Source organism: Ursus americanus, chromosome 13 (genome assembly GCF_024610735.1).
Source record: "Ursus americanus isolate L20-20 chromosome 13, mUrsAme1.1.p, whole genome shotgun sequence".
NCBI classification, from domain to species: Eukaryota; Metazoa; Chordata; class Mammalia; order Carnivora; family Ursidae; genus Ursus; species Ursus americanus.
In genome coordinates this window covers 35,785,987-35,799,318 of record NC_142139.1, presented here as the reverse complement: position 1 = coordinate 35,799,318, position 13,332 = coordinate 35,785,987, and the positions used below count along the sequence as shown (strand labels likewise).

Here is a 13,332-nt window from a genome sequence, read left to right as displayed (position 1 = left end):
ACGCATCTGGATAAACAACTGAATGCAAGAACGATACTCCTGCTATTTCACTTAAAACAGACAATTTAATAAAAGTATACCTGAACAAATTTTTCCATGGAAAACGTGATTTGCCCTTCACTTATTTTCTTGTGATCATTTAATTTTTGCACTATGTTGTAACGTTATTATTTAATTCAAAGTAGGATGAGAAAAGTTATCAAAATAAAGGCCTTGGTCTTTGGTATGTTATCTTATACCCAAGGTATGGCTTTTTAATAATGGTGGTGCTGGTCGCAGTAGTAGTTAGTAGTGGTGAGAAGAAGAAGAGAAAGAACAGATACAGGTTGTGTCAAGTTCTAATTCCTGTATTTCAGCTTGTAAACACATACAAGATAGTGTTTTAAAAGACAAAATTGTTATTTAAAAGACATTTAAAAGATTAAATGCCTAGTGAACTGAAAGTACATCATCATTATATAATTACCACTGCTAATATAATAATCATTAATAATTAAATAAATAAATAAATAAATAAATAAATAAATAAATAAATAAATAAATATTAAAATACCCATGCCAACAAAATGAAGGTCTCTACAAAGTACCAAATGAAAGGCAATGCAGTCACTGCTGGATAAGTGGTTAGGGACACAGATATAGCTATGAGGAAAGTATGGCTATGTACTCCAGGAAGGTGGGGTCAGCCATGGATAAAGCAAGGAACCCGTGGGTGTTGTGGCTCTTCCAAGTCGAGATTGGTGACTAACCCATGGAAAATCAACCCAGCTATCCCTTAAACGTTTACTTTCCATGTAACAACGGGAAAGAAGCAGGTGTTTGAACACAAAGAAGAGATTTATAAGTTTTCAGTTTAATGTCTATTTGTAACACACCAACTCTGTGCCCTTTGGTGCAGTTCATTTTCATTATTAAATTACTTGACTGTTGTTAACACAGTCCAGAATCAGTAGAAAATGGTTGGAGTGTTTGTCTTGCTTTGTAGTAACAGACCTGGCCTAAGCTTATACAGTCAAATAAATGCATTCCTTAACATGTTTATAAAATATTTTTTACAAAATGACATGTGTTCCAGCATGACTAAAGAGATAAAACTCCAGGGGAAAATGATTTTCTTTTATAAACCTGCATTGAACACTTACTATGTCATCAGGGTTGGAATGCCACATTAGTTACTGACAGTTTTTATTTCTTAAACTTCGGTATGTATGAGGTTATCTCAAAATAATTCTCACCTGTTAAAGACAAGTGTCTCTCTTGGAATATTTTAATCTCCACTCAAGGATCTGAATTCCTGGTCTATACAGTAAAACCTAATGGGAGAGTTGAACGATTATCTGGTAAATATTGGCAATAATAACAGACAGACAATTTAATGTGAGTGTTTTGGGGGGTTAAAATAGTTTATTTATTTGACAGAGAGAAAATGAGCACAAGCAAGGGGGGGCTTAGGCAGAAGGAGAGGGAGAAGCAGACTCCCCACTGAGCAGGGAGCCTGATGCAGAACTCGATCCCAGGACCTGGAGATCATGACCTGATCTGAAGGCAGTCATTTAACCGACTGAGCCAGCCAGGCGCGCTGACAATTTAATGTTTTAATTTGGCCGAAGTGTTATTTGGGGCTTAGATGTAGAAAAGGGCACAGCTATAACTTGATATATCATAAAGTAGGATTTGTTTTTGGCAGAAATAGGGACAATTCTATTCCAACAGTCTAGGAACCTGCCTTGGGGCAAACATATAATAGGCAAGAAGCTTGAGCTCCTCCTCACTTTTCTACCCAATGAAACAAATTCCACCTATAAGAATTCTCATCTACTAAGTACCAGTGAAGCCATCAATTTGTATGGTAGGCCTGGGCTCTTAGTTTTATAATGTTATGTAATACACAAGAGAGTACAGGAGATGCTTCTGCTGGGGCCATACGGAAGAAGTACCCCAGGGACACCGCAAGATTTCCAATCCAAATCTACCATTTTGCAGCGTTGTTGGTGGTTATGGAGTAGCATTCAGGGGAGCGTTAAGCCTCAGCATATTCTTTCACCCCCTAGTTATCTAAGAAGACTTATTAAATCAAGTCCACTGATTACTAAAAATGCCTTGATACAAATTTTGTGGTCATTTTTTTTAAAATTTCACTTTAAAGACTTGGTGTTCTTGGATACATACACACACACACACACACACACACACACACACACACAAACATCCCTTTCATAGTCCTAAACTGTCCTCAGATTAGCAACAACAGGCAAGAAATGAAACACAACCAAAATAGGGGAAATTATGGGAGATGTGGTGGAGAAATAAATCAAGCTGCACATGAAGCTTTACATCTTCTCTAAATCTCTTTTTCCTAACCTGTGCAATTGCACAAGTTTCACTAATGGTAGCCCTATCTCTATAAATATATTTCATCTCTTTAAAGAAAATGGAAGAGGATAGCCATGTCTAGCATAAGTGTGTGTCTAAGGCTATCAGCTGAGCGTGCATGAAAGGTGAATAATCTCTAAGGCTAGAAGCTTCTAAAATGGTTATAAGAATTTATGCTAAGCCTTCAATTGAAAAATATGCCATATTTCCTCAAGACTGAAGGACTTGGTAATACAGAGTTCTCCGTTTGGTAATGCTGGACCCGGCCATGCCATTAGAGTTATTGATGAAGGTTTTAATAGTGAACAGTGTTTGTTATTTTTGCTGTTGTTCTGAATAATATTAATTACACAAGGGGTTAAGCAGCGTAACAGAAAATAAGCATTACAACATCTTTCCCCGCCCCACTTGGAATACTAGTGAAGAAAAGGGGGGGTTGATATTATAAAATGATGAAAATTGCCTATGACACAGCTATAAAAGCTAGAATTATGGTCTATAAAACAAAGAGAGAGTGAGTTGAGAAATTACCAAGTAAATATTATTATTAACACAGACAATTTGAATAAATACAGAGAGCAAAATTCCTCAGTTTTCTTTATGGCATTTTTTTTTTTGCCTCATTTACTGAAATAACTCATTTTACTGAAATGCCGAGACTCTCCAAATAATCAGGATGACTTTTGAAAAGAATCTAGGGGGAAAAATCACAAAAATGAGAATTGGTCAAGACACATCGGTCACAACTAGCCTACCTCTGGGTTTATTCCATACTCATTGTAAATTTTCTTGCAAACTCAGGTTAAATTATTTCCTAGAAAACTTTCCACAGTGGAGATCTTTCAATCAATCAGTACAAAGTTTCAAGTGTGAAAATTACCTTTCTGTTATAGCTGAAAATTAATTTCTTTTTGCTTGAGAGAAATGACATGCCCTAGTAATTTTCATATATTCTTTAAAATGGAACATCCGGGCTTTGATGCGAAAGTTCCTAAAAATGACTCCCCAAAAATACATCAAAACATTTCTATTAATTCATGAAATTAAGAACAGCTTTTTACATTTTCTCCTGTCACTGATTCCATTTGCCTTATTACTTTCATCTGTGGCCCACAAACTTGGTGGCACAATCAACAATCCCCTTAGTGGCTGTTTCATCTCTGCTCTATTTGATTTCTTCTCTCTGAGTAAATGATTAAGTTTTCATGCATTGGTTCAACCAAAATCTATGTTCACTCAACCACATCCTTTATTGATTACTTCTACTGCAAACAGTAGGCCAAGTGTGATATACATAATTGGACAGTTGTCAGGGGATGTGGGTGTTAACAGTCCTGTTTTCCCAGTTGGAAACTGGAATCACCTTGATACACAAATATTCTGCACTGTTTCATTCTCATCCTTTGGACCGAGGAGTCCTGTTCCTCAGAATATATGTTTTTAACTCTCTAAGGTCTGGTTGAATGAATTTAATGATTATACCATATAATGTGCTGTTCAAGTTGCACCTGTGCACTGCATATAGAAAACTGGAATTAATATTTGTCTAACATTTTAACCTTGTCCTTTAACTTATACAAATAATCTGTAGCTTTTCTATGAGAAAATATTTGATCCTTTCCCTTCCAAAGAAAGATTGGCTTCTAAATCTGTTGCCAACTTTGAAATTTGGAAACTCTTTAAGCAACACGTAACGTGTCCATTTCAGATGCTATAGTAACAGTTTTGCCGCTGTAGAGCTGTATGTACCTTCACTGAGTGGAGCATATAATTTATACTAGAAAGACTTTTCTCTAGATTATTTGTTAGAGCAAGTTTCAAATAATTTTAGATGTTTTGGAAATCTATTGCTACTTTGGGAGAAAAACAACTGGACTCACCCAGCAATAGTTTTGTTTATACTGTTTTGTATTTCTTGCTCACAGAATTTGGTTTTTTGATTGTGTATGTTGTGATTTAACAATCCTCAGCAGGCCAAGCCTAATCCAAAATGTACTCCCATCAAAAATACATCAGTTTTTGGGAACATGAACATAAATAACCTTCAGTGAGTCCATTTTAGCTAAAAAAAATAATAAGTTTTCCCTGAGGTTTTAAAGTGATATGCAAAGAAGTCTACTTTTTTTTCTTATATCATCAACTTTTTTCCTTGAATATTACAGTCTAAGAAAGAGCTTGAAGAGTTCACATCAATTTGGTAAAACATTTTTAGTCCTAGAGATCCACAAGTTTGCTCAAAATTCTAAACAGTGTACTATTTTATTTATCAATAATTTTATACCCTCCAGCTCTCTCAATACCATTTTAGCTGTCCCACAAAACAAATATTTAAGTTTGTAAGTGTACCTCTCATGGTACTTTACTCCATGTCTGCATTTGAAATATTCCTCAAACAATTCATAATTTTTCTGGAGAATTGAGTCTTGCCTAAATGTGGAAGAAAATTCTTCATGATTTTGTTATGAAAAAATGAGAACAGAATCATAAACAGCAATATTCACAACTTCAGGAATGTGAAATTCCATTCTATTTCTGATACATAAAGCATTCTTTTAGCAATAAGAAAGGAAAAAAGAATGCGTCTGATAGTACCTGGCACTCAAGTAAACAAAAAGTGTTCATTCTTTGACGCTCTCCCCTAAAAGCCAGACACCAGGACTTTACGTGCCATCTGTCTTGCAGAGTGTATGTTCACATGATGGCACTTCATTCACTGCACAATGGAAGATTTTCAAAAACTAACACTAAGCGGGGAGCCTGGGTGGCTCAATTGGTTAAGCCTCCAACTCTTGATTTCAGGTTAGATCATGATCTCAGGGTCCTGGGATTGAGCCCCACCTTAAGCTCTGCACTCGCAGGAAGTCTGCTTGTCTCCCTCTCCCTCAGCCTCCCCAACATGTGCTTGCTTACTCACTCTCTCTCTGTCTCTCTCAAATAAAATAAATATATCTGTAAAGCAATCTAACTTATTTTTGCAAACATACAGTAGCTTATCTATGAAAATGAACATTATCCTCGTCAAATCTTGGGAGGTTATGCAAGTTGATACCTCTGATCCTGACACTGCCTGTTTAAAATTAAACTCTTCTGAAATATTTCTGAGCTTGTTGCATATGCTTATGATATGCATATCAAAATGTATATGTGTGTATATGGAGACACACACACACACACACACACACACATATATTCAAAATAGCAGCACATCATTGTTTGAGAGGTGGGTTTGGTCTTTGGAAATAGCCAAAAGAATTTAAAGTCACATTTAGAAAATGCAATAAATAATCCCTATGGGTAACCCAATTTTTGAAACAAAATTCATTAAGTTACTAATGAATGCTTTACACTACTGTACTATGCAGGAGTTTCCTAAAGAGGAATTCCAAAATTGCTGTTAGCCTCATCATTAGATGACATCACTTAGAGGAAATTATCTTCCTTTGCATGCTTGGTATATCTGGACAACTAGAAATATGGATATGAAGCACAGGGGGAAAATCAGAGCTAGAAATATGGATTTTCCAGACTTATGCATATAGGAGTTAGGGCATGGCATAGTAGGAAATATAACTGCCCACAGTAATGTTTTAATGGAAGAGAAAGGAATGCCTGGGACAGAACTCTAGAAATAGCCAAATTTGGACAGGCAGAGACCTCAATGTCAGTGAAATATCTGGGAAAATGACAGATAAAGGAGAAAGAAAATGGAGATTGGCCAAGAGTCCCAGACACTAGAGAGGGAGAAACATTTGGGAAAAGATGGGAAATTTAACAGCAACTCCCAACGTGCATTGTAGATCTGTATAAGGGTAGAGAGGAAGAAACATGGGAGTAGAACACAGAACCTGTGAGCCTATAAGCCCACTAAACATTTTATGCAGTTTAAAATTCAAAGATGTTTCCCACGATACATATTATAATTTTTTGAATTTATATGGATGCTTTGAGATAACAATTGTATTCACTGGCTTTGGCTCAAAATCTGTTTGGCTCCCTTTTAAGACTAAATTTATCCCAAAACACTAGAATTGCTTTGTGAAGATATTCAAATAAATGTGCTGTAGGTTTTAAAGCACTTTAGACAGTTCATAGTACCTATCTCAGGTAATACTATGTACGAATGTTTATATTTATCTCTCCAAATTGACAGTGAAACACTTTAAGGGCAGGAACCATATTCCTCAGCAACTAGCACATTGTAGGTCATTTGATAATCTCTCATGGAAGTTACTGAAATAAAAAGATGTTCTTGGTGTTACCAAAATATCCAGGAGACAAAGAGTTGACAGTCATGAACTCCAAACATCCAGTGACTGATACACTCACAATTTATCTGGGAGCTTAATTTTTATGAGTATTGCATAAGCGTTTCCCTTCTCAAATTTTCATCCATTCCTTTATTTTATAATATCTTTCATATTATATATGAAGCTTAGTACATGCTAAGCACTCCAGTAGTAACTGTATGTCATTCTAAGCATTTTGCCAGTATATTTATAACAACTTGTATGGATGACTTTAGTGACAACTAAGATTTCACAGCTGAGGGACACTTGCAAGAACAAACTACCATTTACCATAAACTTTGTAAAGGTTTTATTAAAAAAAAATAACAGCTTTATTGAGATATAAGCCATATGCCATACAATTCACCCCTCTTTTTTGACATTTGAAGACTAGTTTTATTAAATATTTAGTATAGATCAAAGACTATGTGATAATAATGCAGTTGTTCCTCAGAGCTGCTGTGTTTATTTCCATACAGATCATAGAAAAACAGCATGTAAACAAAATATTTAATTTTAGTCAGTGTTTAAAGGCAACTTGAGAGAGGGCATCCAAGATGGTGGCATTTGAAGATCCTGAACTTACCTTCCATAGACACACTGAATATGTAGCTATATATGGAATAGTTCCTTCTGAAAAAGATCTGAAAACTAGCTGAACAGCTCCTTTACAACAAACAGTAAAAGAGCCACATCTAGATGAGTGGGAGAGACTGAGATATATTCTTACCAAACCCCACCTGCCACATGGCAATCCATAATTGGGAGTGATTTCATAATTCTGTAATTCCTCCGTGAGGAATGAGGAGTTCATGCCCCACATCAGTCACCCCAACCTCTGAGACCTGCAATGGAGAGACGAGCCCCCAAAATGTCTGGCTTTGAAAACCACATCCAGGAAACCCAAAGGGCTGTAGGGAACTAGAGTACTTCTGTTAAAGAGCTTGTATGCAGACTTACTTACCCTAGGGACCAACACAAAAGTAGCAGTTTGAAAAGTACATAGACTGTATGTGAAGTTTGCTAATCTTAAAGCATATGCCAGAGGAGCAGAGGCCTATGGGACTCTCTCCAGGGATAGAGGCACTGGCAGGTGCCATTTTTGCACTATTTCTCTACCTTGATAGCTCAAGCAAGTGTGTCCCAGCTCTGTGCTCTCCTGCTGCCTTGCTAAAACTGTTGGACATATGAAGTCTACACAGGAGATGCTCCTCAGTCACCTGGCTCTGGTAGCCAGAGGTGCTTGCATTCCTGGGACCCATGAGACTGTAACAGAGAGACAGTTCCTGGCAGGTTAACATCCCCAGAGTACTACAGAGATAGAAGTCTGAAACACACTCCTGATCTTTCTGTGAAAGAGTCCTATTTACTTGTCCTGTGACTTGCATCTGAAGGGCAAACTTCAAGTTTGCCACATACCTAGAGGCTGCAGAGGTGCTCTCAGGGAATATAGGCCATGTGAGGCCATCTTTCTGCATTCTTCAGGCCTTGCTACAGTGCACTGGTGCCTCACAGAAGGAGCTTATACACTCATCTGAAGCCCCAAATTTTGCAACTGTCACCCAAGGGACACCTCCAGGTCACCTGCTCTGAAGGTCAGCAGCGTTTACAATTACAGTGCCACAGGACTGTATATATTTGAATACTTTAAAGCTGCTGCCTGAGCATCTGGCTTGCAGTAAGCCTGAAAGTAGGTGCTGACCGAGATCCCTCCCTTTGGAAAACTGACAGGTCTTGGCACACTTCAACACCTGGGACGTATCAAGAATAAATCACGTTGCTTAGGTAATTGCAAAGGTTCAAGAGACAACCAAGAGCTAGAGCAATGTTGAACAACAAGGTTCACCTCCTGTACAAATCCACTCCTTCAAGCTTGGAAGAGGTAGTGTTTCACCTAATACATAGAAACCAACATAGAGAATCAAGAAAAATGGGGAAACGGAGGATTATGATCCAAATGAATAAGCAACATAAAACCTCAGTAAAAAATTTAATGAAATGGAGATAAGTAATTTACCTGATAGTCAAAAGTAATGTAATTAAGCTGCTCAATGACTTGGGAGAAGAATGCATGAACACAGTGAGAACTTCACCAAAGAGATAGAAAATATAAGAAAGCACAGAAGTAAACAGAAGTCACAGAGCTGAAGAATATACTAACTGAAGTGAAAAATACACTAGAGTGGTTCAACAGCAAACTATGTGAAGCAGAAGAAAGGATCAGTGATCTAGAAGACAGGGCAGTGGAACTCACCCAAATAGAGCAGCAAAAAGAGAGAAGAATTTTTAAAAGGGAAGATAACTTAGAAGACCCTGGAGACAACAACAAACAGAATAATATTTATAATGTAAGGGTCCCAGAAGAGACCAGAGAGAGAAAGGGGGAGAAAACTCATTTAAAGAAATAAATTGCTGGGGTGCCTGGGTGGCTCAGTTGTTAAGCATCTGCCTTCGGCTCATGTCATGATCCCAGAGTCCTGGGATCAAGCCCTGCATCGGGCTCCCTGCTCAGTGGGAAGCCTGGTTCTCCCTCTCCCACTCCTCCTGCCTATGTTCCCTCTCCCATTGTGTCTCTCTCTGTCAAATAAATAAATAAAATCTTGAAAGAAAGAAAGAAAGAAAGAAAGAAAGAAAGAAAGAAAGAAAGAAGAAGAAGAAGAAGAAGAAGAAGAAGAAGAAGAAGAAAGAAAGAAAGAAAGAAAGAAAGAAAGAAAGAAAGAAAGAAAGAAAGAAAGAAAGAAAGGAAGAAAGAAAGAAAAAGAAATTGCTGAAAACTTACCTAACATGGGGGAAAAACAGACATCCATATTCAGGAATCCCAGATAGAGTCAAATAAGATGAACCCAAAAAGATCCACACCAAGATACATTATAATTAAAATATCAAAAGTTAAAGATAATGAGAGAATTTTTTAAAAAGCAAGAGAAAAGCAAGTTGTTACATCCAAGGGAAACCCCAAAGACTATCAGTTGATTTTTCAACAGAATCTGCAGGTGAGAAGGGAGGCAAATAATATATTCAAAGTGCTGAAAGGAAAAAAATTGCAGCCCAAAATACTCCACCCAGCAAGGTTATCATTCTGAATTGAAAGAGAAAGAAAGTTTTCCAGGCAAGCAAAAGCCAGAGAAGTTCATCATCACAAACTGGCTTTTAAAGAAATGTTAAAGGAACTACTTTAAGCTTAAAAAAATAAAAAGCATTAATTAGTAACAAGCAAACATATTAAAGTATAAATCTCATTGGTAAAGGTAAATGTATAGTAAAGGTAATGGGTTAGTCGCTGATAAAACTCATATGAAGGTTAAAAGACAAAACTAATGAAAATAACTACAATAATTAGTTAAGGAATACAAAAAATAAAAAGATGTAAAATGTCACATCAAAAACATAAGAGGTGAAGTGGGAGGCAGTAAAAATGTAGAGTTTTAGAATGTGTTCAAACATAAGTTTCTATCAACTTAAAATAAACTGTTATGTATATAAGCTGTTATATATGCCCCTCATAGTAACCACAAGGCAAAAACCTATAGTAGATACACAAAAGACAATAAGAAAGGAATCTAAGCATAACACTAAAGAAAGTCCTCAATCCACAAGGGAAGAGAGGAAAAGAAGACAAGAATACAGAAGAATTGCAAAGCAGCCAGAAAACAGTTTTAAAAAATGGCGATAAGCAAATACCTGTCAATAATTACTTTAGATGTAAATGGACTAAATTCTCCAATCAAAAGACCCAATGTGGCTAAATGAATAATAAAAAAATAAAGACCCATCGATATGCTGCCTTACATGTAAAGTGAATCTTTAAACAAGAGACTCACTTTAGATGTAAGGATACACAGAGACTAAAAAAAAAGGAAGGGATAAAAAAGATGTTTCATACAATTGGAAACCAAAAGAAAGCTGGAGTAGCTAAACTTACATTAGACAAAATAAACTTTAAAACAAAGACTGTAATAAAGACAAGAAGGGAATTACATAATGATAAAAGGATCAGTCCAACAAGAGGATATGACATTTGTAAATATTTATGCACCTCTAATATAGGAGCACCTAAATATCTAAAGCAAAATTAACAGATGTAACGAGAGAAATTGACAGCACTGCAAAAACAAAAGCAGGGGATTTTATTACCCCACTTACATCAATAAATAGATCATTCAGACAGAAAATCAATAAGGAACATCATCCTTAAATGACACATTAGACCAGTTGCACATATATACAGAACATTCCATAAAAAGCAGAATACACATTCTTCTCAAGTGCACAGGGAATATTCTTCACAACAGATCATATGTTCCAGCACAAAACAAGTCTCAATAAATTTAAGAAGATTGAAATCAAATAAAACATCTTTTCTGACAACAATGGTATGAAACCAGATATGAATTACAAGAAAAAAAAAAACAGAAAAATCACAAATGTATAGAGATTAGACAACATGCTACTGAACAACCAGTGGGTCAATGAAAGAAGAAATTAAAGGGGAAATCAAAAAAATCAGCATGATACACCACATTAACAAAATGTAGGATAAAGTCATATAATCATCTCAATAAATGCAGAAAAAAGCATTTGACAAAATTCAACATCCATTTATAATAAAAACTCTCAAGGGAAGTGAGGATAGAGGGAATGAACCTTGACATGGTAAAGGCCATATTCTGTGTTCACAGATTGGAAGAATTAATATTGTTAAAATATCCATACTTCCCAATGCAATCTACATATTTAGTGCAATCCCTATCAAAATCCTAATGGCATTTTCCACAGAAATAGAACAATAGTAAAATGTATATGGAACCACAAAAGACCTTGAATAGTCAAAGCAATCTTGAGAAAGAAAAACAAAGCTGGAGTCATCATGCAATAATTTCAAACTGGATTATAAATCTATAGTAATCAGGGCACCTGGGTGGCTCAGTCAGTTAAGCGACTGCCTTCAGCTCAGGTTATGATCCGAGGGTTCTGAAACCAAACCCTGCATCGAGCCCCGCATCAGGCTTCCTCTTCAGCGGGGAGCTGCTTCTCCCTCTCTTCCACTTGTGCTCTCTCTGACTACTTGGGTGTGCTCTGTTTCTCTCACTATCTCTGCTGCTATCTCTGTCTGTCTCTCTCAAATAATGAATAAAATCTTTAAAAAGTCTATCTACCATTCTATCTATCTATAATAATCAAAGTAGTATGGGGACATCTGGGTGGCTCAGTTGGTTGGGTGGCTGCCTTCGGCTCAGGTCATGATCTCTGGAATCGAGCCCCACATCGGCAGCGGAAAGTCTGCTTCTCCTTCTCCCTCTGCCCCTCCCCCCTGCTTGTACTCGCCCTCTCACTCTCTCTTTCTCTCAAATAAATAAAATCTTAAAAAAAAACAAAACAAAAACAGGGGTGCCTGGGTGGCTCAGCTGCTTGGGCGTCTGCCTTTGGCTCAGGTCATGATCCCAGGGTCCTGGTATCGAGCCCCACATCAGGCTCTCTGCTCAGTGGAGAGCCTGCTTCTCCCTCTCCTTCTTTCTCCCACTCTGCCTACTTATCCTCTCTCTGTCAAATAAATAAATAAAATCTTTAAAACAAAAGAAACAAACAAAAACAGTACAGTATTGGCATAGAAACAGACACATAGATCTATAGGACAAAATAGAGAGTCCAGAAATAAACCCATATGTATATAGTCAATTAATTTACAAAGAAGAGCCAAGAATATACAATAGGAAAAGGACAGTTTTTTAAATAAATAGTATTGGGTAAACTGGACAGCTACGTGCAAAAGAATGAAATTATACTACTATTTTACACCATGCACAAAAAATTAACTCAAAATGGATTAAAGACAAATGTAAAACCTGAAATCATAAAACTCTGAGAAGGTAGGCAGTAAGCTCTTTGATGTATGTCTTGGTGATTTTCATTTTTTTGGAGCTAATTCCAAAAACAAAGGCATAAAAGCAAAAATAAATAAGTGAGACTACATCAAACTAGAAAGCTTCTTCTGTACAGCAAAAGAAATTATCAACAAAACATAAAGGCAGCCTACTGAACTAGAATATTTGCAAGTCATATATCTGATAAGGAGTTAATAGCCAAAATAAATAAAGAACTCACATAACTCAATAGCAAAAAAAAAAAAAAAAACCCAAACAATCTAATTAAAAATGGGCAGAGGATCTGAACAGTCATTTTTCCAAAGAAGACATTTACATGGTCAATAGGCCATGCTCAATATCACTCATCATCCAAGAAATGCAAATTAAAACCTTAATGAGGTATCACCTCTCACCTGTTTGAATGGCTATTATCAAAAAGACAAGAAACAAATGTTGGCAAGGGCATGGAGAGGGGAACCCTCGTGCACTGTTAGTGGGAATATAAATTGGTACAGCCACTGTGGAAAACAGTATGGAGGTTCCTCAAAAAATTGAAAGTAGAACTATATGATCCAGCAATTCCACTTCTAGATACTTACCTGAAGAAAATGAAAACACTGACACAGTGCACCCCTGTGTTTACTGCAGCATTATTTACAGTAGCCAAGATATGGAAATAACCTAAGTGTCCATCAATAGGATGAATAAGAAACAGTATATATATATACAATGGAATTCTACTCAGCCATAAAAAATAATAAAACCTTGCCTTTTGGGAAAACATGGTGAACTTTAACAGTATTAAGCTA

At 36.5% G+C, this 13,332-nt stretch overlaps 1 protein-coding gene across 9 annotated transcripts in view; it reads left to right on the top strand.

Moving 5' to 3' along the window:
* Nucleotides 1–13,332, top strand: part of TTC29 (tetratricopeptide repeat domain 29) — a 468,751-nt gene that overhangs the window by 355,053 nt on the left and 100,366 nt on the right. The gene's annotated exons all lie outside the window — the stretch shown is intronic.